This window comes from Jaculus jaculus, chromosome 5, assembly GCF_020740685.1.
Source record: "Jaculus jaculus isolate mJacJac1 chromosome 5, mJacJac1.mat.Y.cur, whole genome shotgun sequence".
NCBI lineage: Eukaryota > Metazoa > Chordata > Mammalia > Rodentia > Dipodidae > Jaculus > Jaculus jaculus.
Genome location: NC_059106.1, coordinates 19,958,182 through 19,983,344, shown reverse-complemented (window position 1 = coordinate 19,983,344; position 25,163 = coordinate 19,958,182). Strand labels below are relative to the sequence as shown.

Below are 25,163 nucleotides of genomic sequence, written 5' to 3'. Positions count from 1 at the left end.
GTGAGTGCACATGTGTGTGAGGGTGAGTACACGCATAGAGGTCAGAGAACAGCCTAGGATGTCAGTCCTCACCTTCCTTCTACCTTATTTGAGGCATGGCACCATTATTCACCACTGTGTTTTCCAGGCTAGTTGGCTGTGATTGCATGTCCCTTGTTGCTGTACACAAACTGGGATTTCAGACGCTAGTGCTACATCATCTGGCTTTATGTGGGCTCTGCAGACCAGAACTCAGGTATTCACACTTGCCCAGCAAGTGGTTTATCACTGAGCCATCTCCCTATCCCCCACCCAACCTTTTTATTTTTTTGGCGGGTGATCTTTTATTGCAGCTTTCTAAGTTCAGGAATTGCTGGTGTGATCCACTACACCCACAACACACAATTTACATACTTATTTTAAATCAGACAAATGTTCTCATTGATGTGTATCCAAAAAAAAAAAAAAATAGAAACATTAACAGAGATGCAGACAAATGCTCTAGTCTAGACAAATGAATATGTGCTGACTTCTAAGTATACATGTTTCATCTATGCACACATTAAAATTTTATGACATCTATTGACAATTGCTTTATGGTTCCAGTTGCATACACCCCACCATCATTCATCATGAGATAACAAATTCATGGAGGCAATGAAATGTGTCTTATTAGGAGTTGCTCATGTTTGGAATAAGTGAGGGCCTGGAAATAGTTTGAAGAGATGGCTACAGCTTCAATATAAAGCCCCTAAGAGCAGTACTGACTTTACTATGAAGTCTGAAGAATGAAACTGTGAATTAGGAGTCCTTGTCTGGATATTTTGTATTCTAAACCATATACTTATTAGCTCTTTGCGGGTGTGTGTGTGTGTAGAGCAAGCATATGTGTATGTATTTCTTTATATGTTAGGGCACATGTGGGTGTACAGGTGTTCATACTTGTGTGTATGCACACATGTGGAGGCCAGAGAACGACCTCTGGGTTAGGTTCCCTTTCAGGAATCCATCCTTTTCTTTTGACACAGGTTTTCGCATTGGCCTGGATGGACTTCACCGTGTAAGCTACATTGATTGACCAGTGAGCTACAGTGATCCTTCTGCCTCTGTTTCTACAACACTGGACATTTTACATGGCCATGTTTTGACATGTTTGTGAGTACTTACTGAGCCTTCTACCCAGAAACCCTACTTCTACCTCTTTTTTTGAGACAAACTTCTCTTCTATCTATGTATTTTTAGCCTAATTCCAGTGGAACATAACCAATGGTCTCAGTTTACCTGAGGGAAGATAAGAAGCTTTATTTTTTTGTTGATAATGATTGTAACTTTACTCCACTTTCCTAGTTGGTAAGCAGAATATATTGAACAGAAGGCAATTCACTTTAATGATCCAGAAGATTTAAATATCTAAATTGTGATTATAAAACCATAAAAAACAAAGGAATTGCATTAAATGCTTGCTGACTACCTTTAGCACATTTACTCGAACAATTTCTATAATAGCTTTCTAAATTCTATATACTTTTGAGTTACCTCATAATTCTATTCCTTCTGGTTAGTTGATATTTCTCTTCAGTTTCATTATATCTACTCAATGTTTTATTGTGCAAAAGTTAAAACTGCATATCTACTCTAATATTATATTCAAGTTTAATTGGGTTATTAAGTAAAATACATCTAAACAATTAGGCATAAAGAAATATATTTTATTCTAACTTAAGTAAAGATGCCAATTCTGTTCCAGATTGGTAGAGAGAAATTTTCTTGCCCTAATCATAAGCCATTTTAAGAAATGAATGTCTTAAACATACTTATAAAATAAATTTAGAAATAAAATTGAGATTAAAGCATTGTGTTTTCATTTTAATATAAGGTTCTAACATGTCATCAGAGCCTTAAATATTCTCAAATACAAAGAGATGCTTTCAAAATCTTGAAGTTTAGTAAGGCATGGTGGTTCACACCTGTAATCCCAGCACTTGAGAGGCAGAAACAGGAGGTTCACTGTGAGTTTGAGGTCACCCTAAGACTACATAGTAGATTCCAGGTCAGCCTGGGCTAGAGCAAGACCCTACCTCAACAACAACAACAAAAAGATCTTGAAGTTTAAATGAAAATATCTGTACTGTAACTTCAGAAAACATCCTCAAAGAAGAGCTTTACATGTGGAAGCCAGGCAGCTTTTAAAATACTGCTCTCCCACCATTTAACAAAATGAAAGATGAAGAATGACTTCACTGGAAATTGTATTATAAGTTATCATTCTTGTCTTGCTTACAGTTTTTCTGTAGAGCAATAGTGAGATGAGAATGGACACAGGGTGCCATTTGTTCTCGGGGATAAAGGATAGGAGGATGAGCTGAAGTAAATCAAGGGAAGATTATCAAATTATAAGCTTCTCAAAGGCTAGGGCCAGAGCTGTAAGGGTTCATATTCATTTCTCATCAGGCTCAGCAAATGTTAGTTCCAGCAGTAGGTGAAAATAATTAATATGTGGATTAAATTACATGTATCAGTGTGTTATGGCTTTAATTATTCAGAGAGAGTGGGAGGAGATGGGAAGATCTCTAGTCTCACAATGATGTAACAGAGACAATTGTGCTTTCTTAAAGTAAATGAAATTTTTGTCATCCACTATATCATCTGTTTTTGATGTGTTTCTTTAAAACTTTAGTTCCTCAAATAAGACTTTCTACAGCCTCTTCTTTCTGCAAAGAAGATAGATGTACAGATGATATTGCTGGCTAATATTTGGGTCTAATTTATTACACAGCTACACCTATTCTTTGTAAGAAGAGTAGATAATCCTGTTAGGTACCATTACCAAGGTGTGAACTTAAGGAGTAAGAATAGTGGAACTAAATTATAGAAACTATGTAGAAAGTTCAAAATTAATTAGAAGGAAGGAAATATATTTTCCATTCCACAGCAAAAGGACCTACTGATTCTTAATATATCATGTGGATTATCAGATTGAAGATACTTGACAATTACACTGCAAATTCCATGATGGAAATATATATAATCTGTTTCATTACTGATAGAAGTTTGGGGTGACAGGTTGGAAAGAAGGGAGCAAAATCGATGTGTTTCTTTTTTTTTTTTTTTCCTGCGAAGTTGGAAACGCAAAAATACATTTTTAAAGTCCCTAAGTATAGGTTCATTCTTACATCTGTTTCTTGTTGCCTTGGTTTCCTATTTATAAAAAAGAAAATGTAAGAACTAGCAAAGTCAAGAAAGACCCGAAGAGTCCCAGAGTGCCACACAAGAAAACAAGGATGAATGGCCACCCTCAGTTGTGTTGTTGTAAATAGGTCAGAGAATGTTGTGATGATTAAGTTTTCTTGTCAACTTGATCTGTTTAGCAATCCACAAACATGCCTCTTGGTTGGTTCTCTAAGGTTGCTTCCAAGAAGGACAGACTGAAGGAGGAAGTCCTTTTCCCAGAGTAAGCCCTTCCCCCACAGTGAGTGGCAGTCCTGGTGGGAGTGGGTGAGATGTAAGGAAGTCCCAGCAGCAGAGTCCCTTCCTGGACCCACTTGACTGCCAAAGCTGCTTGCTGATGAGGGCCTTCACTAAAATGTAAATCTTTCCTGTTCAACTATCTTTCTTTGACATTGGAACCAAGTTGCCTTGGCCTTCCAGCATAGAATGTAAACCAGTGTGGACTGAACTCTTGTAACACTCCATGAAACCTTCAGTCCTTCAGTGCTGGATTGGGACTGCTGAGGCATCCAGCCATATGGACTGAGCAGCTACTGAGTTCCTTGTCCTTCAGGCCTACAGTCTGCTATTGTTGGACTGCCATAATCTAATCCAATAATTCATTCTATCTGTTCTATTCCTCTAGAGAAACTTGACTAATACAGATGTAAAGGAGATCCTGCTATTTCCTAGTATCTTGCAATACACATTTGGTTCTCAAAAGATGTGTCAATTTATAACCTACAACCTCATGGGGAGTATCAGCAATCCCACTGAGGAAGGCCCTTAGTGGCATGGGGGGAGGGAAGGGGAGAAAAGATGGTACTAACACATGATGTATCCACACAAAGTATAATCTAACTAAAAACAAACAAAAAAAAAAAGCAAACAAACAAAAAAGAGACCCAGTCTGAAGGGTATGGTGGTACACACCTTTAATCCCAGCATTGGGAGGCTAAGGAAAGAGGGTTGCTGTGAGTTTGAGTTCAGTCTGAGAGTACATAGTGAATTGCAGGTCAGCCTGGGCTAGAGTGAAACCCTACCTCGAAAAGTAAAAAAAAGAGTTGTGGCCTACACTCTCAGCCTACTGGGTCAGTCTTCAGAGGAAAAAGGGGGATGTCTTCTAAGCAAGCACCCAAATCTACTCTTAGGGTCCCAAACTAAGTTATACTTGTGAAATACCACACCAAAGAGATTTTGTTTACAAGAAAAGAATTTCAATTGCCATGTGGAATATAAATATAAAATAAATAGTTATCTTCACTTGATATATAAAAGTTATATACTCTTTCTTAGGTATCTGTAAGTGATTGAGGACTGAAAGATTCATGATGTGATTTCATCACAGCGAAAACCAGAAAACAGATTGGTTTCCACACTTCATTTCCCAACACTGATGCCACACCAAGTCCCTCTTTTGGGATACAATTCTGTCACTGTTAATGTGGTCTACTTGAAAGCATCTTGGGTTGCCTAGGAAGCAAATCTCCTGGCAGTTCCCTGAGAGAGATTCTAGATTATGTTAGCTGGGTTTGCAAGCCTAGTTTAACTGTGGGCAGTGCCATTTTCCCATGGCCTCCGGCCAAGGTCTGAACCGGAAGGTGGAAGTGGGCTGCGCATCAGCACTCATCACTCAGCCGCCTGACGCTAGAAGGACTGCACAGCTTCACTCTCTTCCTGACATGCCTCCCCTCCCGTGCTAGAGTTTGTCTTCTTTCTGGGCTCCAAAATAAACTCTCTCCCCCTGAAGTTGCTTTTGCCTCAGAATGAGCAAAGTAAATACTGTATCTTTCAGGATTCCATTCAGTACTCATCTATAAGTTTTTTTTTTTTTCCAGTTTTTACTTAGAATTCTGATGCCTACCTAGCTTTAAAAAAAAAAAAAAAAATTATTTGTTTGACAGAGAAAGAGGGAGAGAGAGAGGGAATGGGTGTCCCAGGGCCTCCAGCCACTGAAAACAAACTCCAGACTCATGTGCATCTGGCTAACGTGGGTCCTGGGGAAATCGAGCCTCGAACTGGGGTCCTTAGGCTTCACAGACAAGCGCTTAACCACTAAGCCATCTCTCCAGGCCCCCTAGCTTTTGTACTCAATGTATTTTAACTTTCTATTTTCACTGATTCCCTCACTACCACACACAATCCTCCAGTGACAGGCAGGAGTATGTATGATTATTTTGAATCCTTGGACTTAGCACAGTTCCTGACATTTAATTATTCAGAAATTAATGAAGAGATGCGTGAAAAAATTTATAGTATTTAGCATTTGAAAGGGGATAGTTTTTTTTTTTACTGTTTAAGAGGAAATGTTTTCTTTTTGCATACACTAATATGCAGTATTTTAAAAAATAGTGTGGAATAAAAGTGGCCTAGCTGAGAAATTAGAAACTTTTTATCTAGGTCAAATTGTCACTGCCTATCTTTTTACATGTGATATTTTAGGCCTGCACCAAAGTTCTTATTAATATAAAAAGAAACCTGTCAGTATATGGTAAAAATGCTGAGAATTAGTGACTTTTGTGTGCTCATCCCTAAATAGAACATCTATACCACCTCACCCAGGCTTCAGGGAACATCATGGAAGAAGGGGGAGAAAGGATGCAACAGCTGGAGGGCGGGAAGAGTGCTGTGGAGAGTTCTGAACACGACATGTCCACTGCACTTATGCAGTAAAGATACACACAAACACACACACACACACACACACACACACACACACACACAATTGAGGATGCTAATATTCTAGCATGGCTGGGGAAAGTTCCCATGAGATCTCACTCCTCCCAGAGGAGATACTGCAATTACTAGTTGCTGGGGGAAAAGAGGTCATGCTCTTCAATGGTGTAGCCACTGCTGAGTTGCCCATAGACCAGTAAATGGCCTCACCATCACTCATTCTCAAACTAACAACTCTAACTGAAGTCAGTGGGATACACACACACACACACACACACACACACACACACACACACACAGAGAGAGAGAGAGAGAGAGAGAGAGAGAGAGAGAGAGAGAGAGAGAGAGAAGAGAGAGAGAGAGAGAAATGTTGTCAATCCTTGGTAACTCTCACAAGATATCTTTTTCCATTTGGAGACAGAAGACAATTTAGGGTCATGCCAGGGCAGCCTTTCCATGGATAAGCACCCCCTTCTCTTTGATCAGGCACAGGACACAAGCTAATACAAAAGAAAAGACCCCAAAGTGAAGCTGTCCAGCTCCCAGAATTCTAGTCCTTTCCAGCAGCAGCAAGGAATCCTGGGCTTTTGCCTGGACTTCGATAGTTTCTGCAGCATGTGCTTTCCTGGCATTTTTTTGTTTCTATTAAGAGCAGACTTGTTAGTGAAAGCACGTCTGAATGTGACTGAAATAATTTGGATTGGACCCTTGAAATGTTCCCTACGGAAGGCCTGCACCCAAAGTGTTACTCTTGATAGAAGCAAAAGGCTCAGTGAGTGGGTTTTTATGTGAGCTCTTTGGGATCTAAAATCAGGTGCTCATGCTATCCATAGAGCCAATTGTCAAATAAAAACACATTGAATAGTAATATAACTTGTACAGTAACATAAAAAGCATGATGACTGTTTTCACCTATTGTTTCTTGGTAGATAGATTTCATCCCTTAATTCCTTAATAGAGTTAACAAGGCAAAATAAGTATTGGAACTTCTCCATTATTGAAAATACTGAGTAGTTTTGTTAATAGATGTTCCCACATCCTCATATGTACTTGAAAGTCCACCCAGAATATCCCTCTGCTCATATATGCTTCCACAGTTAGTGGAGATAATGTGTGTGTGTGTACGTATGTGTATGTATGTATGTGTGTATATATATATGTATATATATATCAGTGACATCCAGGAGCAGGTAGTGAGTAATGGGCACACAGCAGGTGGCATGTTTCCAACCATGTAGTACAGGAATAAATACACCAGATTTCTAAGGTAACACATTTTTTTTTTTCTGTTGCTATGTTGCTGAAATGAATACATTGATATGAATTTAGCTGATTTTCCTCTAGAGTTTATTGTCACGGGCATATATGTGCAAGTCTGATCCAGACTTATGACCTCTGCCAATGGTCAATTCAGTCTTTCCATTAACTTCAACAACTCTGACTTCCTCCACATTGTTCATTTACCAAGATGCTTTTGAGACCTGTCAAAAGGACTTACACCCTTTTTGTTCTTTGACAGAGTAAAAGACGGAGACCTGGCTTAAGTCATATAATTTCCCAAATGGACTGGAATTTTCTGGCAAGGCCACTTAGTGTTTGCCATCCAAAGTGACCTCACAGAATCATGGATATCATCTGTTAAGAAAGGCTTTGTCTGCTCTCCCCTGTCTGTTATGATATTCCTTGCTGGGCTGAGGACCCTGCTCTGATGCAGTGCCCTCTGAGTCATAGGAAATGCTATCTATGTCTGTTCTTCCTGAAAATTCTGTACCTTTTGTGACCCACACTGATCTCTTCAGGCAGGAGCAAATCATGGATGAGGAAAAGTAGTAGAATTCCATGCCTATGTCACTGAGTGATTTGATAATACCAGCACAAGCTTTTCATAAATTGGATATAAAGTTTATCTCATCAGTTAGTTTGTGTGCATGCCTGTTTGAGCATGTGGGTGTGTAACAGTGTGTGTGTTCAGGTACATGTGTTTGAGTGAAGGTTCATGTGGAGGTTAGAGGACAACCTTAGTTGTCATACTTTTTATTTTAATTTTTTGTTGGTAGGTTTCTCACTAGCCTGCAACTCACCAGGCAAGCTAGATTGGCTGATAAGTGAACCCCAATGATTTACCTGTATCTGGCTTCCCCGGGCTGGGATTATAAGTATGAACCACCATGCCTAGATTTGTTTGATAGTTTATGGTTTTTAACATCTGATATTTATTAAATTCATGAGTAGCCATTGTAAAATATAAAACAGAAGCAAATGATAACAGTAGTCCCTTTCTTGCCCATTCTCATCTCTTTCCTACATCCTCAAAGGTCTCCTTTCAGAATTTCTGGTTTTAGTTTGACTAGTGCTTCTCTTTGTGATTCTAGATGAATGGATTCTGGGGAATCACACTCAGGTCCTTGGTGCTTACAAACTGAGCATTTTAAAGACTTATCTAACTACCCAGCCCCAAATCAATCATTGAAAAAAGAAAAATTCCTCAATGTGGAAATCCACAATGTGCCAGCTTTTGCTATAATACCAGGGAAGAATGTGTTCCATGTCCTCAGTTTCTGGAAGTAACGTCACAGGAGATGTTGAGTCTCTCCCGTTACACTAAACAGCGGCACTATTGTGAGGGGACTTCAAGGGCTGACCACACTGCTGAACTCTAACGTGATTTCTTACCTTGCACTTCCATGCCGCATGGCATCCTTGCTACTCCAAACGTTTTACTACAGAAGACTTCCTCCACCAGGGAAATTCTCCCCTCACATTTGCACAAGAGTGTCTGCTCACTAACGGATAAAAGAAAAGAGGGATCACTGTGGGAGAGGAGACATATTCTATGAGTGGCTGCTGAGAACACTGCCTGTTCAGCATGAAAGCTTTACTAGGAGTGACATAGTGCCGCAGTACAGTCAGCGTGCTGGGGTCCAAAGTGAGTGAGTGACAGAAAAGTGGGGAGGAGGAGAATGACTCCAGAAATTCAAAGCACAAAGAATGCTTCCAGGGTTTACGTTTCCAGGAGACAGCATAAGTGACTCAGCCAAAATGCTACACTCTAGGCTTCGCCGAGGCTCTAGAGAGGACCCTGAGCCATAACTTCAGGTTATCTGGGTTTCCCTGGCAGCAGGGGACTGGGCATTGCTTTCCTGCTTAGTCATGAACTTCTAAAACTGACACTATATGTTCCTATACTCGCCTCCTTAGATCTATACTTTGGTTCAGAGTTCACTATATTGCCTTTGAAAAGCACCACCACAGAAAACTATGCTCTTTTTATAGCATTTTTTTTCCTGGTTGGCATTTCTTGGTATATGTCTCAGCAATAAAAAAATGAACACACTACTGAAACATGAAACAGCCCTGATGGCTCTTAAGAGGACTGTGCTAAATAATGACAGAAGCTGACCTATGGTTCTCGGAGGTTGTACATCATACTTGACATGACAAAATTAAAGGCAGAGAAGCACGGCTGTCAGAGATTTGAGGACGGCAAACAGGGGCTGACTGTAAAGCGACAGCCTAAGAGATTTGTGACAGCGATGGTGTTGGTGGGCATACTGGGTAAAATGTCCCAGAATCATAAGCAATGAGATAGCAACAAATGAGTTCCCACAAAAGCTGAAAATGTGATTCAAATCAGTTTTGTGTTAAAGCACTGTTACAGTACAAGGTGTCACCATTGGAAAAGTCCAGATCACTTTCCATGCATAAGTGTAAAAATATGCATGGATCTATACTTTAACATGAAATCAAGTAAACAAGATAAAACGGTTAAAAATATACTTATCAGTGACCACATAATATACTATATGATTTATTTTCTTTGCTCTTTCTTTCTTCTAGACTAGAAAATGAGAATGCACATGGACCACCATTTTTTTTTTTTTTTGCTCACTTCTGTACATGTGACACATATAACAGTTGTGGGCTAGTAAGTGCATTATAAATAGTTGTTTTATGAATGTAGGATATATATATATATATATATATATACATATATATATATATATATATGAAATTGTATATTTAAAATCATCATAATGCTATGGTCAATGCATAATTTCTCAGTTAATTCTGTACCTGCTATTTAAAAGACAGTTATGAGTCAATGTGGTGAAAATGGGTATTTAGTTTTCTGATTCAGAAGTTAGTGTATAAAAGACTAATTTAAAAAATGGCACATACAAAAAATAGAGAAATGGCAAAAGTGTTCTTTGACATAACTCTCTTAAAAAATAAGGATAGTCTTAAATAATTTGACCATGTATGTAATTTATCACAACTGTGGCCTTAGTTTGAAGTACAAGGTAATTACAATATTATTTAAAACAGTGGGTAATTTCAAATTTTCTAAAAATCCAGTATCAGAGAAAAAGCTACATGTTTTATATTGTAGCAACATTTAGTGCATTTATTCTCTCCACTTTATGAATGAATGCTTTATATTTTCATTTTTAATCAACAATGACTTACTTAAAAATCAGATCATAGATCTCTAAACTTTATTAACATCAACAACATTCACTGTTCAGCAACATTCCTCCTTCACAGGATCTTTTACAATATGCCTACATTTTGCATTTCACCAATAAATGGAAAACTATTTGCTTCAGTCTAAGGGAGAGTCAGTGATCACATATTCGGGCATTTTGTTTCCATGTCATTATCAAATCTGTAAAATTCAATAACTAACAAATTTTCCCCCATCAGACTATGTTCTTATAATGACAAGCACCATAAAAAAATGAAGCACCACTGACTAAAGACAAAAAAGTTTCTTATTAAGATTATAAGGAAAAATACAGCAAAGGTAGATCAACATATTAAAAATCAGAACTAATAACAAGCACAAATACACAAGCCAAGGGAAAACAGAATTAGAAGAACTAGCTGGGAATTGAAAGGGGTTTATTGGAAAGGGAATGAGGAATGGGACAATAGAAGGTAAAAGGAGGGGATTGTGATCAAAGTACTTTATAAGCTTCAGACAAAAAGAAACTGTGATGATTAATTTTCATTTTCAATTAGACTGGAGTTAGCATCTCCCTGGAAACAGGCCTTTGGATGAGTCTATGAGAGTATTTCCATTCAAGGTTACCTGAGGAAAGAAGACCCACTCTGAATGTTGGTGATACCATTTCATGGGCCTTGGTCCTGTACTTTATAAAAAGGAGAAAAAGAGCTGATCACCACATTCATCTCTCTGCTTCTTTCTGGTGGATACCATGTGATCAACAGCCTCACACTCTTGTTGCCATGACTTCCCTGCCATGATGAATTTGCCTTTAAGTCATGAGCCAAAATAAAACCTTCCTTAAAAAAGTAAAGAATTTCAGTTGTTTATCTCTTTATGAAGATTAAAGTGCACAAAGATACTACTGTCTTTTCTTTAGTCTACCATATATCTCTGTTGTGGGGATAGCTTCCTTGAGGATTAAGAGGATGCCTTAATATTTCTTCCTCGTCATTCACTTATTTAAGAAACAAATGACTATTCTTCACATACATTGCTGATACTATACTCATACATGTATTTCATATATGCATACTTATGCTGAGGAAATCCTATAGATTAAGATCCAATAAGATCTTGGAATTATTTCAGTGGCACCAGGTGATAAGAATGTGTGAAAATTAAATTAAATGCAATAAATTCCAAAAAATAAAATCACATGGAAAATTCTATAATTGGTACAGTGAATAAATGTCATATCTAAACAAAAATGCTAATGTAAATGTTCAATGTTTTAGGAGCCTTGGCCATTTTCTGAATGAGGTCTTTCAAAAAGTCATTGCCCTCCAGACACTAATTATAATCTCTGCTACTCCCTCCTTCCTCTGAAACATTAATGTAATTTCTATTTGGCTAATGAAGACATCCTCCAGGCTACACACTACCTTTCAGTAGTTATTTTCCTAACACCATATCTTTAATTGTTTTCTTTCTTAAATAGGCAACACAAAGGCAAGTGAAAGTTAATTAGTATTAACTCCAATTAGCCATCATAACATTGATGTCTAAGTATAATCAGAAAATACTACTTCCTTGTTTATTTCTATGTATGCATATTATGTTTTGTTTCCTATTTCACATAAAGTTTTCCATTTACACACAACCTCAAATGTCATCCTCAGGAATTCTGTCTATGTCCTATGAGATAGGGTCTTTTAATGACCTCGATCTCAATGACACTAAACTAAGTGGCCAACAAGCTCCAGTGACCCCCCCCGCCCCCCATTCTCAGTGCTAGGATGACAGATTCATGCCCCTACATTCAGCATTCTGCATGGATACTGGAAACTGGATTTAGGTCCTCAAGCCTGTAAGACAAACATCTTACCCACTAAACCTTTTAAATCTCTGTAAAACTAAATGGTATTACTGCCTCTGCATTGTCTTGTAATTATGAGCAAATACAAGTTAGAGGGTGTCCATAACCTGATTTTCTTCTGGCTGACCTTTGATGTCATGGCTTTGAATTTTACACTAGGAAGTCCATCTTAATTCTGTTCCACGGCAGCTATTCAGATTGAAGATATTATTTTACTTATATTGTGCAAAGATTTATTTTTACAAAAGTACATTCTTAATCCCTAAATCATCCACTCCATATATTTAGAAGTTCTTTTTGTTTCCTAGGCAGTCTCCAATTTAGCACAGTACCCTAGGTTGTTTTCAATGGACTTCAAAAACAGAGTATTTATCTTCTGTGTTTGAGCATTACTGAACATCACAAATGTGATTCAAGCCTAGCTTGTGTCTGTATGATATTTTAGTGGCAGTGTTAGAAGATATTAAGGAGAAACAGATAGAATAAATTTATAAGTATATTTTATATAATCCAGTATATGCAAAGTATTATTTTAGCAGATAGCTCAAGTTAAAAACAAAAATTCTATGGGTGTGTCTGTTCAGCCAGCTTCAGAACTGCCTCTCTTCACTAACATTCAGCATAGAACAGGCAGGTAATACAGCAGGGGTTCACGGTGTACTGTCCAAAGCCTTCACACTATGTGTCCCTTCATTTCTGAAGTGATGGCCAGTGATTTTAGTGTCTCAACTTCCACCAGGAAGCACAGCTGCTTCTACGTGATGGACAGACTATGACGGCAGTGCGTTTCATGAATTTTAAGACCAGATTATTAAAATGGGGGCATTGCAGACTCTACCTGGCTCTGTCAAATCAACTGTTCTGTGAAAAGCCAGATGCCAGGCCAGGTGGACAGTCAGTGCTCACGTATCCCATGGAGAGGGCCACATGGAGAATCGCGAGCTCTCACAACAGCCAGGTCAGCTTGCCTGCATGTGAAGGGATGGGTTTGGTTGCCCTTTCCCTAGCTGATTTATGCCACCTGAAGACTCTCGCTCCCACATCTGCCGTCAGTCACATAAGAGCCCCATGTGGACTTTGCCTAGCCAAGTCCTTCCAGATTTCCTAACACTATATATTATCACAATAAATTCCTTTTTACCACTAAATTTGGCATAAATACAGTATTAGGCATATAGGACAATATCTTACTGCATAGACAATTTTCCAAATTTATGTTTTATTTTTGGTCCTATGTTACTATAATGTGATCTATGGAAAAGAAAAACTGATGTGTAAGCAGGTTAATTTGTGCCAAATTTAATAGAAGTAGCCTGTATAATCCATCAAGTGGAAGAAAATATTATGGAGTAAATATATTTTCCTCCACTTGATGAATTATATGGTCATTTATTAAAACTTACATGAAGACTTAGTGTGGAGTGCTCATGTAACTGTAATTCAATCTAATATTTTCTCTCTACATATAGACTTCCTTTATTTTTTCTCCATATTAAATCTAGTAATATTTTGCAGAACTCATATGAGTAGATTTCTGCTAATTAATATTATAATATGAGGTAGGTCATTTTAACTTCTAAGATACTAATATAATAGAATAATATAATGGAAAAAATAAATACCAGAAATAAGAAGGGATTTATTGAACTAAAGAAGTGACCTCATGTTTATTTGTGGATATTTCTGACCCAAATCTACGTGAACATTTAAAATATGACAAGCTGGGGCTGGAGAGATGGCTTAGCAGTTAAGCGCTTGCCTGTGAAGCCCAAGGACCCCGGTTTGAGGCTCGGTTCCCCAGGTCCCACGTTAGCCAGATGCACAAGGGGGCGCATGCGTCTGGAGTTCGTTTGCAGAAGCTGGAAGCCCTGGCGTGCCCATTCTCTCTCTCTCCCTCTATCTGTCTTTCTCTCTGTGTCTGTCGCTCTCAAATAAATAAATAAAAAATTTAAAAAAAATATGACAAGCTGTAGAAAACAATTTCTTCCTGGGTTTGTACAATATCTACAGACCATTAGAAGACAATGCCATTTCAAAGTGTGTGGTGTCATTTGTGATAAATGCATTGATAGCTGTCGCAAAAAAAAAAAAAAAAGAAATTTCAAATACTACCTCTAATATCATTCTCAGATTATTATTTCCTTTTTTTGTCTTCCTTCTCTCCTTTCCTTCCCCTTTAAGAGTTTTTTTTTAATATTGTTAGTTTTTTGATGTTTCTACGTATATATTTATATGTGTATGTGTGTATAAATGATTCTAACATACTTCCTGCCTCCTCTTTTCATAAGGAGGACCAGGAAGTCAGTTCAGCTACTCTAGATACAAAAGTGCACACTTTATGACTATTATAAGACGTAGGTGCTTCAGGATGAACTAGAAGTCTCATATATTAAAATACTGTCACTTATCGAGACTGTATTTCCTCATAGTTTATCATTAATAGGTTTATTCAAAACACCAGTGCACCCCAAGGGTATAAAGCTTAACAGCCTAGATCATCCACTGACTTTAGGAGATGTCTCTGCAATGTGAAGCACTGAAGGAGCAAGGCCCAGGGTTTAATTAGATCATCCACTTGAGAGAGAGTTACATTCTCAAGCCATGGTGCATGCTGGATTCCTTTTGTAGTGATTGCTTCTTAGTTAAGATAGATCGCCATCATAAAGAAGCATTCATCACCAGAACTACACAGGAGTTAAGAGTCTGTTCTGCTGAACATTGAGTTGGAGTGCACATAGCAATGTGCCAGATAAAATATGGGTAAATAGTTAAGCTCCCTTCATTATTAGACAAAGATGGAGTAAGTTCACCTTTCAGCTATGATTTTATTTTATTTTTTTAAGGAAAGCAAGAGAAAGAGAGAGAGAGAGAGAGAGAGAGAGAGAGAGAGAGAGAGAGAGAGATGAGAGCGTGCGAGAGAATTGGCACACCAGAGATTCAGCCACTGCAATCACATTCCAGATGCTTGTGCTACCTAATGGGCATGTGAAACCTTGCGCATACCTCACCTTTGTGTGTCTGGCTTACATGTGGTGTGGAGAGAGATCAAACATGGGTCCATAGGCTGTGCAAACAAGTGCCTTGTTGACTAAGCGATCTCTCTAGCCCTAAACTATGATTTTTGATTTCAGAAAGGGCTCCTTGTCACACAGATCTTTGTAATATTAATTTAAAAGGACCAGTACTATGAGGCAACAGTAAATTTAATTAGTTTCTGATCACTAACGTAAGACATAGGAAGGAAGAAGTGGACAGTGTAAAGTAACAATCTGTTGACTTGTCAGCAATTTAAATGCAAGCATTAAGAACACTACAAATAAGATATAAAGGCTCAAAGAATTTTTGGTTCAACTTTATGTTTGTCTTTTAAAAGATATTATGTATAAAACATGACGTGTGTGTGTGTGTTTGTGTGTGTGTATGTGTCCAGGTATATCCATTTGTATAGGTGCGTATGTGTGTGTGTATAAATATACTTTTTTATTAAGTAGAAACTTTGTATGGACATATGTTGGTTCCATGATTTCCCTCCACCCTGCCTCCCTGTTTCCACTCCACTAAGGGCCCTCCTTATTGTATAATGTGTGTATATTGTAAAGAATTATTTACATTAAGCATAAATATACATGTGTGTATATGTATATGTACCCTATGAATCTCATTACATAAAGTACAGTTATGCATATGTGCATATATGCATAGGAACTATATGAGTATTTTTATATAATGTACACCAGATGATCTAAGCAGTAAAGATGGAGATAGTCATCTCCCTTGTAATGGATACAGCAAAACTCTACTTTTTAAGTCTGAATCATAATGGCATGGATGTATTTGGTTTATTAAAAAAAAAAGCTTCTATAGGGCTGGAGGGATGCCTTAGCAGTTAAAGAATTTACCTGCAAAGCCAAAGTACCCTGGTTTGATTCTCCAGGACCTACATAAGCCAGATACCCAAGGGGACTCATGAGTCTGGAGTTCGTTTGCAATGGCTGGAGGCCCCGTCCATGCCCATTCTTTCTCTCTCTTTCTGAGTCTCTCAAATAAATAAATAAATCTTTAAAAATCATGTCATATCGATAATATGTGCAAATTTTTATGTGTTTCAAGTCAACAGAACCTGAAGCATGGGGTTGAGAAGAAGATCAGTGGATGAAGCTTGCTGCTCTAGCTTGAGTACCTGAGTTTGATCCCCTGACTCCAGATAAATAAGATATCAACTGTGGAAGCTTCTGTAACAACAGGTGCTGCTTACAAGATGGGAGGGAGAGGGGGAGGCAGGAGAGTTTCCTGGAAGCTCAGGAAAAGCATAGCACAGAACATCAAAATGAAAATCCACAGTGAGAAACCTTGTCTGAAATGAGGTGAGGACAGACCCAAATGCTGCCCTCTGACCTCCGTGCACACATCATGTGTTGGGCAGGCCTGTACTCATACAATCACTCACACACATGAGACATAATATTGACATCATAACATGATATTGAAAAAAGCATTAACAGGGCTAGGCACATAACTCAGTGTGATAAAGTAATTGTTAACTGGCAGATGAAGTATGAGCTTGGCTAATTGAAGCCATAGCGCTGTCCAACTTTATACAGAAAAAGGTAGATATTGAAGCAAGGAAAAGAATAGTTATGAAGCACTAAGACATGTGTGTGGGCAGCCTATTGTAAATGGGTGTCTGTCTGAATCTTTGTTCCTGATCCATATCTGCACAGATTCTGACAGCTGAGCTCACCTCTCTGGCAGACACCTATGGCGTGAACACACGGTTCCGCTAAGCTAGTGGTTCAGTCATGAATAAACACCGACATTGCCTGAAATCTTGCCATAACAGATTTCTGGGCCCCACCTCAGTTTCTGCTTCAGTAGGTATGGACTGGGACTACCGAATTTGCATTTCTACATTCCTAGGCTGCCCTGAGCATTGAGAACATGGCTTCCAGTTAAAAAATAAAAACAAAAACAAACAAATACACACAGAAAAATACAAAATAATAATAAAAAAAAAACTTCTCAAACTTCATTGTGTTAGACAAGTTAGGAAAAACTCCTTAACCTTTGTATTGATGCATCTCAAACAAATTGATATAAACAGAAGTTGTACTGCTACAGGTACGCATGCAGACACTTTGACTTAGTAACTTAGTATAGGTGTTTTATGAAAAGACTTTTTCTTTTTTTTTTGCCAGTTCTACTCTTTCCTTTGAGATATAGAAGTTTTCAAAAGGTAATAAAGACTGTTTGACCAACTTTGACAGAGTGCTGCAGTACTCTGTGGAGTTTGAAAAACTCCAAAGTTGGCGCTAAATGCTGAGCAACTTTGTTAGTCTCTGCCAGGTAAAATTGAAACATCACTAATTTTCAAATCTCTCCTGGTAAATCTAGCTGTAGCCAAGAGTGAGAATGCCAGACGTACACAGCCAGAGATAGACTCAGTCCTGTGTTGTCAAGTCACCTCTACTGCTATTTTTGTGGTGAAGGTGGATATACAAAGTACATACTTAAGAACAGTGACACTAAGCAGAGTTTAAAAGTTAAAGTATTATTTGTTTTTCCTTAAGACTTAGCCCCACTTGATAAAGACAGAAATAAGCAGGGCAGAGATTGCCTTGGGAAATTATAGAACAATGTAAATTTTGGGGTGAAAAGTTTTCAAAATACAGTGTGAGTATTAGAATATGTGATAGCAGGATCTCTGTCTTACCCAATAGACAAAATATATATATATATATATATATATATATATATATATATATATATATATATATATATATATATATATATATTCTAAATCAAAATACCTCAACAAGCTCAGCTAAATATAAGATTTGAGTTGGTGCTATAGCTCAATGGTAGATAGTTTGCCCCAAATGCATACAATCTAGAGTTTAATCCCTAGCATTGGGTGGGAAAGAGTTATGGGAAACACTTAAAACTATAAAACTCTTAGAAGAAAAAAAAAAGAAAACTATAAAAGGATAACCTTATGACCTTATATTTTGAAATATATTCTAATATACTATTTAAAATCATGTGCATAAAGAAGAGGACAAAGACACATACCAAGTTAGAGAAAATATATATGAAACACAAGTCAGACAAAGGCTTGGTATCAAAAACATTAAAAAAACAAAAACAACAACAAAAAAAAAAAACCTCTAGTTCCTAAAAGTCACTAATAAGGAGACCAAAACAAAAGTTGAGCAAAGGATTTGCAGCCCAGGAAGGTTCTATTGGTAAGGTGTTTCTTGCACAAACATGAGGACCTGAGTTCAGCCCCTGAACACCCACTTCAAAGCTGGCTATGGTGGCATGTGCCTGTTGTCTCAGCCCTGAAGATGTGGGGATAATACGATCCAGAGAGCTGATTGTCTAGCCAGTATTACTGACCCAGTGAGTAAAACTTCAGTGTACGACCCAGTCCCAAAATACAAGTGGAAAGCAATTGAGGAAGACACCCAGCATTGACCTGTGAAGGCAGACACACAAAATGGAGTACATTTGCAGGGACAAGAGGCCAGCCTGATATGCTCATGCCTCATTCCCCTCTTTTTCTCAGATAAATAGATAAAAATATGTTAAAGCCTAATAGGTGGGTGTGGTAGCTCACACGTTTAATTCTAGCAATAAGGAGGCTTAGATAAGAGGATTGCTGTGCTACAGTGGGACTCTACCTCAAAAAATATATGAAACTAACAACAACAAAAGCTGTGCATGCATGTGGAGTTCAGAGGTCAATGCTGGGTGTCTTCCTCAATTGCTTTCCACTTGTATTTTGGGACTGGGTCGTACACTGAAGTTATACTCACTGGGCCAGTAATACTGGCTAGCCAATCAGCTCTCTGGATCATATTATCCCCACATTATTTTATATATATATATATATATATATATATATATATATATATATATATATATAATTATATAGTTGAGAAAAATTTCCAAAACTTAAAAGTTATAAAGATCATGGTTCATTTTATTACATAAGATGTATAAATTACACAAATCTCTGAACATTTTTTGCAACACTTAGTTACTAGAGAGATGACAAAGATTTGAGTTCCCATTTCCATAATTGTCTCTCATAAATCTGTTATTTTTCCAGATAATCTTGACATTCACTTACTATGAAGTTAACACTGACTTCACATTATTATTTTAATATAAACTGCATATTGACAGCTCTCTATCATTTGGTACTCAACCAAATTTATAGATGTTTATTTCTAAATTGTCAGCTTTGGGCAGGTTGGAATACATTGACTTGTCTCCCTTAGCAACTTCATGCTGCTTCCAGGAAGTTCCATGGTGTTTGCCCATCTGGAATATTTTCCTATTCAACTTCACCTCTCTGTCCTTCAAAGCCCAACATATGCAACCCTTTCCAATATGATCACCTCAGTGGAAACTCTCTCTGTTTTTTGGCATTATCCCTTGTGTAACATAGTCTAGGGTGGCAATTATGGTGGGCTTTGTTATTTTACTTAAGTCTGATTTTATGTTTCTTGAAGGAGAAGTTTCAACCTTGCGCACACACACACACACACACACACACACACACACAGAGAGAGAGAGAGAGAGAGAGAGAGAGAGAGAGAGAGAGAGATTCATATCAAGGCAAGTATTTAAAGTGTTAAATAATTGTGAAATACAATTTGATAATTTTCATTCATTAAAGCACTAGTTTCCACACAGTTCCAAATAATTGAAAGTATTCCTCCTTTCTTTTAAAGATACAAAATGCATATAAGAAAATGAAAATTGGTCCATAGGGATATATCTTTGTGATTAGTTTTGTTGCCTTGACCTGTTTAGGCTAAGTTAATGTAGGTTTATACTTACTGTTTATGGTATTTTTCATGAAAAAACACAACTAATGTAAACTACTCCAGTGATCTATTTAAAAATAAGGTGCGAACTGGGGAGATGCATCAGTAAAGAGCTTGGTGTGTAAGTGTGAAGACCTCAGTTTGGATCCTCAGAGCCTATCTAAAGCCAGATGTATTAGTACATGTATGTAATTCCAGCTGTCTTATAGTCATCCAAGAGGTGCAGCCAGTGCAGTGGTGAGCAAGAGACCCTGCTTCAAACAAGGTGCAAAGTGAGAAGCAACACTCAAAGCTGCTTTCCGGCCCCCATGTTCACACGATGGCACCTATGCACACACAAAACATGTGTGAACACATCATGCACACACATAGGACAAGCAAAAATAAATAAATAAATAATCAAAAAAAAAAGGTGATATAGCAGCTTCAGTTTCTGTGTTGCAGGCGAATCATTAATGATATTACTTGAAATGTGAAAAAAACACAATGTCTTTTCACTTTTCAAACGTAGTTAAGCAATTTCCTTGAAAATAGTGGCTAAGCATTGCTCTTCTAGGTCAGACAAGAAGTGTTTGGCACTAGCTCATGTTTGATTTTTTTTTTTGTTTTGATATTTTTATTTTATTTCTTTGAGAGAAGCACACAGTGAGAGAAAGAGGAGGAGAGAGAGAGAGAAAGAGAGAGAGAGAGAATAGGTGCACCAGGGCCTCCAGCCTCTGCAAACAAACTTCAGGTGCTTGTGCCCCCTTGTGCATGTGGCTAATGTTGGTCCTGGGAAATCAAGCCTCACACGGGGGTCATTAGACTTCACAGGCAAGCACTGCACTGCTAAGCCATCTCTCCACCCCTCATGTTTGATTTTTAAACACATTCCCAAACATGTTTCAAAACCTTTTTTTTAAACATACCATCAATAGCAAAGACAGAATGATACAAGTTTTCCTGTAAGTTTTCTATACTTGGGTAGTGTTTACGAAAATTGTAGCAGACAGCTTCTGGTTCACTGAGATGGACTTCCAGACCAGGCACAGTTATGGAGGAAGGGATATTTATTGAAGCCCACATATCCAGGGGAAGGTCCATAATGGCAGAAGAAGCTGGCCAGCCTTCACAGGACCAAGCAGAGAAAGAGAGAGAAGCACAAGCCTAAAGCCACACAGCACAGCACACTTCAGGAACTCCAGCTAGGCACACTTTGCATATCTTTAGATTGAAATCTGAAACCTACCACCACACTTTAAGATCCACCCAGTGACACTACCTCCCGCCAGGTGACTGCAGATGCAAATTACAAACAAATAACAAACTGGATATACTGGGGCCATCTATTCAAACCACCACATTCCGTTCTTGACTCCCAATAGATTTATAACCATCCCACATCCCTACAGTCTTGACCAAGTTAAGATAGTAAGTCCTGTTAAATCAAACAAGTTAAATATTTCCAACATATAAAGGTACAGAGTAAACATTTTCAACTGGTATAAGGCATAGCAAAAAGACTAAAACAATGAAAATTCAACCACCCATCAAACAAACATCAAACTTCTGCAGTTCAAGTTCAATATAACTAGAGATTGCCAATCTCCAGACTTTCCAATTCCGCCCCTCCAGCTGGGCAGAGTAGCTAGGTAACACTTCCATCCCAGGCCAACAGGGCACTCTATGGTAGCCCTTGCACAGTCCTGGTATATCCAAAACATCTTCAGGCCTTTGTGCAAACCAAGGTCCGTCTTCCAAAGGAACTTTCAGCCTATCAGGACATCAGACCCTGCCTCATGCCACATGTCAGCAGTGGCTCCTGCATCTGTGGCAATTCACCACCACTCCTAGAATTTTTCATGCTTCTGAATCCAATACCAGGTGTGCAAGACATACCCATATTCTTAATTCAGGGACAAAATAAATCCTAACCTTGAAAAGCAGGTTCCTTCTCCAGTCAACTCTTTCCAAAAGAGTTTGCATTTCTATGATAGTCTTTTCTCAGGCATAGTTTTCATTGTTTTAATATAAAGCAGTTGGACCATTTTCCTTAAGATTGCTAATGTATTTCACTATAGCAGGTTTACTAATCTTAAACCAGTCTCAGTGCCTGTAATTTTAACTTGCTTGAGGTTTTCCAACTTAAAATCTTAAATCTCTCAGTCCAATATCTTTAGCCAAGCACATCAGTCCATAACAAATTTAACCTTGATCAAACTTTCTGGGCCTCAGCAGCAGAACACAGCCAGCCCTTGTGCCAGTAGCCCAGTTCCAACAAAGTCGTCTGTTGTCTTTCCTTCCCCTTTGAAAGCTCATAACCCAAGCCATGAAGTTCAATATAGCCTGCACTTAGCATTCTCAAACTCTCATCAAAATAGTCCATTAAACTTGGCCTACCACTCCAGAAGGCATCTTCAGTTGCAAGCACAAAGTCCATGCCTATTCCTCTAAAACAAAGGTTCCAAAAGATCAACATCCACATGGTCAGGTACATCTCAGCCCACTCCTTGGTACCAAGATCTGTAGCAGACAGCTTCAATTTGCTGAGATTAACTTCCAGGCCAGGCACAGTTATGGAGGAAGGGATATTTACTGAAGCCTACAGATCCAGGGGAAGTTCCATAATGGCCAAAGGAGCTGGCATGCCTTCACAGGTCCAAGCTGAGAGAGAAAATCACAAGCCTAAAGCCACATAACATAGCACACTTCAGGAACTCCAGCTAGGCGCACTTTGCATATCTTTAGATTGAAATCTGAAACCCACCACCACACCTAAAGATCTACACAGTGATAGGCCTCCAGCCAGGTGGCTGTAGATGCAAACTACAAACTGAATATATTGGGGGCCATCTATTCAAACTACCACAATAATAATTACTATTTTTAGTTTCAGCCATTGTGTTGGGTAAACAGTGATGTATTATGGTATTAATGTGCTTTCACCTAGTGCTAGAGATGATTGGCCTGGTGGATAGCATTTTTTTTTTAATGTCTTTTCAGGTCTGGGTCTATTTTCACATTGTAGAGCAGTTTCCTTGTTGCTTTTTATTGTTCTGTTTTGAGAATATAAGCTCTTAGTTAAAATGTTATTGCAAATATTTTCCCTTAGACCGTAGCTTGAATTTTCATTATCATAGTGAAGTTTTTCTTTCTTTCACAGCACAATAGATTTTTCATTTCATGGATTATGCTTCTAGTTTACAATTTAAGGATTCTTTCTCTAGTTTTATGTCTCCCAAACAATGTCGCAGAATATTCCTGTTCCTCCCCGCAACGACCACCACACCATCTGGTGTTGACTACTTTCTCATTGCTATAAGGAAATACCTGAGCAAAGAAATCAAAGGGAGAAAAGAGTTTATTTTGGCTTATCTTAAAACTGCCCATTATGGTGGGGAAGGAATGATAGGCACTCTTCACACTTCACCCAGGAATATAGATAGCAGCAGGAAATGGGATTGAACACATACACATAAAACCAGAATGTGTAGGTAGGTAGTGAGCTCATTCAGAAAAATTTACACATATGTTTATTGCATTTGCTAAACCCTGACACATTCACCACATTCACCACTGGCACCCAGGCAGGCAAGCTTTCCAAAGAGTTGCTAGCCAAGTCTAACTGCTCCAACCACCTCTTGTGGTAAGTAGCCCTTAGTGTGCCCCTCCCCCAGTGACCTACTTTCTCCCGCAGGGCTCTACCTCATGAAGCATCTCACTCTCTTATCCCACAGCATCAACTACCTGCTTGAAACCATATGTTTAAATACATGAGCCTATGGGATCATTTTAAATTCAAATGAAAGCACTCCTCAAAAATCCTGTGTAGGAGCTGCATGGTAGCACATACATTTAATCCCAGAACTATAGACATTGGATTAATGAAAGGGTATCTGGAACTCTGTATGTAGTAACCATGTATGAGAAAAAGTGTAAAAGCAGTTGAACGAATGAAAGGAGATCTTTTCAGTTAGTAATGCTGGATTAGTTAGATATCTGTAGATATAAAGAAAATAATGTGGGAGGGATATAGGACAAAAGCAGAGGAATGAAAAACAACAACAAATAAACAAAATCCTACAATAAAATAGAAACATCCTCATTTAACCCATATCTTTATATTTTATTCAAACACAAAATGAATCATGAAAAATTATATATGTGTATGTATATGTATATGTGTATGTATATGTGTGTATATGTATATATATATATATATATATACATATACATATATATACATATATATATGGTTTGTTTGTTTTGTTTTTTTTGTTTTTTGTTTCTTGAGGTAGGGTCTCACTCTAGCCCAGGCTGACCTGGAATTCACTATGGGCTCTCAGGGTGGCCTCGAACTCATGGCAATCCTCCTACCTCTGCCTCCCAAGTGCTGGGATTAAAGGCATGCACCACCACTCCCAGCTATTTTGTCTTGTTTTTGAGGTAGGGTTTTGCTCTAGCTCAGGCTGACCTGGAATTTTCTCTGTAGTCTCAGAGTGGCCTTGATCTCACAGTGATCCTCCTACCTCTGCCTCCCAAGTGCTGGGATTAAAGGCAGGTGCCACCACACCCAGCTTGATATTTGATTTTAAAAGTTAATTATCAGTTCAACATAGAAGTCTATTCAAATTTACATTCTTTAGATAATGTACTTATTGTAACTTCTTCACATCTTCCAATGCTTTTATGTATAAAGGTCAAGGATTTTTTAATGCAACACATGACTTGCAAAACCTACAAATGAAGACAGCACAATACCATATAAGAAAGGAGGCCACAGTATATAACAGGAACATATGCCTTTCATTAAAATCTTTCCATCTTTTTCATATGTTATCTTAAGCAAAGAGTATACACTTTAAAATCCATAGCAGATGATGTATATTCCAAAAGACTAACACCATCAAATAGCAGGTCCTTTGAGCTGTGAAATTTCATGTGCTTGAAGGCTTTCTATGCATTGTGAGACTTCCTGCATTAAGTCCATAAATTTTTATTGTCTGTCTTAAAGCTCATAAAACTTTCTCCAGTGATTTCCAATCATTTGTTCTCTACAGAAAATAATATGCTGTATTGCCTTTTAACACTTCCTTGGCTGCCTAACTGTGCAAATTACATCTATGTACAAAATTTTCAATGGTCATATGCATGTTGTACT

General features: G+C 38.1%; 1 protein-coding gene across 1 annotated transcript in view; it reads right to left on the bottom strand.

Annotated features, from left to right (window-relative positions):
• The window catches only part of Dpp10 (dipeptidyl peptidase like 10), a 557,899-nt gene that overhangs the window by 255,255 nt on the left and 277,481 nt on the right, over positions 1-25,163 (bottom strand). The window lies entirely within an intron of this gene.